At 42.3% G+C, this 2,117-nt stretch overlaps 1 non-coding gene across 1 annotated transcript; it reads left to right on the top strand.

The window, feature by feature from the left end:
* The first annotated feature begins 1,553 nt into the window (after positions 1-1,553).
* LOC136402044 (small nucleolar RNA SNORA73 family) lies at positions 1,554-1,759 on the top strand. The gene has a single exon (XR_010750942.1). It is a non-coding gene; the product is annotated as a small nucleolar RNA SNORA73 family (small nucleolar RNA).
* The last annotated feature ends 358 nt before the right edge of the window (positions 1,760-2,117 follow it).

The following is a 2,117-nucleotide window of genomic DNA, read 5'->3' as shown; positions in this document are numbered from 1 at the left end:
AGTAGGACTCGTAAAAATGGTGGTACAGAGTCACTTTGTGACCTTTTTATTAACCTTCCCATTAACCCTGTAAAGTAAGTTGGGGAGTCTAAGACAAGAGATTTCTTACTTTGGAGAGAACTACTGATGTGCTGTGCGGCCCACCAGGGGTAGAGGGACTAATACAGAAAGCCTCAAAAAGCCTTGCATAGTTAGGGCATATGGAAGATCATGGTCTGACTAATACCTGAGAGATTTAAAGGATAAGAAGCAGCAGAGTAGAGGGCCATGCTTTGGGAAATCAAGTGTATTTTCCTGTGGATGGTATGTGTATGTGGAGAGAGAGAGAAAAAAAAGAGGATGAAAAAGAGAGGCAGAAAAAAGAAGAGAGGGAGAAAATGAGGGAGGGAGGAAGGGCAGCAGGGAGAGATAGAGGGAGGGAGGGAGGGAGGGAGGGAGGGAGGGAGGGAGGGAGGGAGAATGGAAGGGAAGCCCAGGCCTGGAATCATATTAAAGAACTTTGGCCAAAAAGAACCACCTAGCTGGGTGTTGAAAGCCTAACACAGAGTTGATGTGGAGGCGGTCCCTCCATCACCTATGTCATGAAACTGTAGGTGAGAGCTTCAATGAGGGAGGGGTGTCTGAAAACCCTGCAAGAGTGGGCTTAGCTCTGAATATCTGCCAAGACCAGGGCCGATGGCAATTCACAACAGTGCTGCCAAGTATACTTCTCCTGACCCTTAGCTTTAGCTCTTCTCCACATTTCCAACTTGAACCTTCAGTCCTAAGGAAGCCAATGGTGCCTGGATAGTGGAGGAGTAAAAGGAAGTGCTGGTAGGCAAAAATAGAGAAAATGAAAACGCTGCCTCTTTGCAGCTATAAGACTTTGATCTGAAATAGCCCTAAGGGAAAAACTTCAATTTTAAAATGAGTGGAATTTTGATTATTATATAGTGATATACATAATAATTCATTACCTGAAATGCTTTGAAAAAGATTGGAGATTTTTTTTTTTTAATAAGAGAGTGAGAAGATGAATGAGTAAATAGGCCTATACAGACTTTGACTGAAAGGCAAGAAAGGACTCTGGCCTATGGCTCAGTAGATAGAATGTTGGCTGGGCATATGGATATCTCAGGTTTGATCCCCAGTCAGGGCACACACACAGGAGAAGCCACCATCTGCTTCTTCCCACTTCCTTCTCCCCCTTCTCTCCCTCTTACCCTTCCACAGCTAATGGATCAATTGGCTCAAGGGTTGCCCTGGGCACTGAGGATAGCTCAGTTGGTTAGAGGGCATCAGCCTCAGGTGCTAAAAATAGCGTGGTATTTGAGCATCAGCCTCAGATGGGGTTGCCAGGTAGATGCCAGTCAGGGCAATGTGGGAGTCCATCTCACTATCTCCCCTCCTCTCCCACATCTATGAATCTGCTTTTAAAATAGCTCAATTTTAAAAATAGAAAAAGATTTGAACAAAAACTTCATCAAAGAGAACATAGGGAGGAAAATAAACATATAAAAACATGCTCAACATCATTAGCCATCAAGGAAATGCAAATTAAAACCAAAATGATCCCAATGTGGATACCCCCGGGAGGTCACTCTCCCCAGGGCTCTGTCCAGGTGGCGAAGGGGAGCATAGGGCTCTGTCCCATGATGTACAGTCCCTTTCCACAACGTTGGAGAGAAAGCTGGGCCCTGAGTCTGTGCCTGCATATCCCTACAGCTTCTCTGAGTCCTGTGGACAATGACTGAGGAGACAAACCATGCAGGAGACATTTACTAAAGTTTAAATATTATAAATTTAAGATTCTAAATATGAGCCTAATCCTTTGTTCTGTTTTTATTCAGAAAAAAACCCCCAAAATGAAATATCACTACTGATCCATTAGAAAAACTGAAATTAGAAATAATAATACAAAGTACAGACAAGGATATAGAATAAATGGAACTCTGACATATTACTGACAGAAATGTAAAATAGTACAGCCACTCTGAAAACTGTTAGGCAGTGTCTTAAAAAGTTAAATACATGACTCAACAAAGTTAAATACATGACTCAACAATCCCACTCCTCGCTATTTTCCTAGAAAAATGAAATTTATATTCATACAAAAGCATATAAAAGTTTATAGCGGA

The sequence above is a fragment of the Saccopteryx leptura genome, chromosome 3 (genome assembly GCF_036850995.1).
Source record: "Saccopteryx leptura isolate mSacLep1 chromosome 3, mSacLep1_pri_phased_curated, whole genome shotgun sequence".
NCBI lineage: Eukaryota > Metazoa > Chordata > Mammalia > Chiroptera > Emballonuridae > Saccopteryx > Saccopteryx leptura.
The sequence above is the reverse complement of the archived record's forward strand: the minus strand, read 5'-3'. Positions and strand labels throughout refer to the sequence as shown.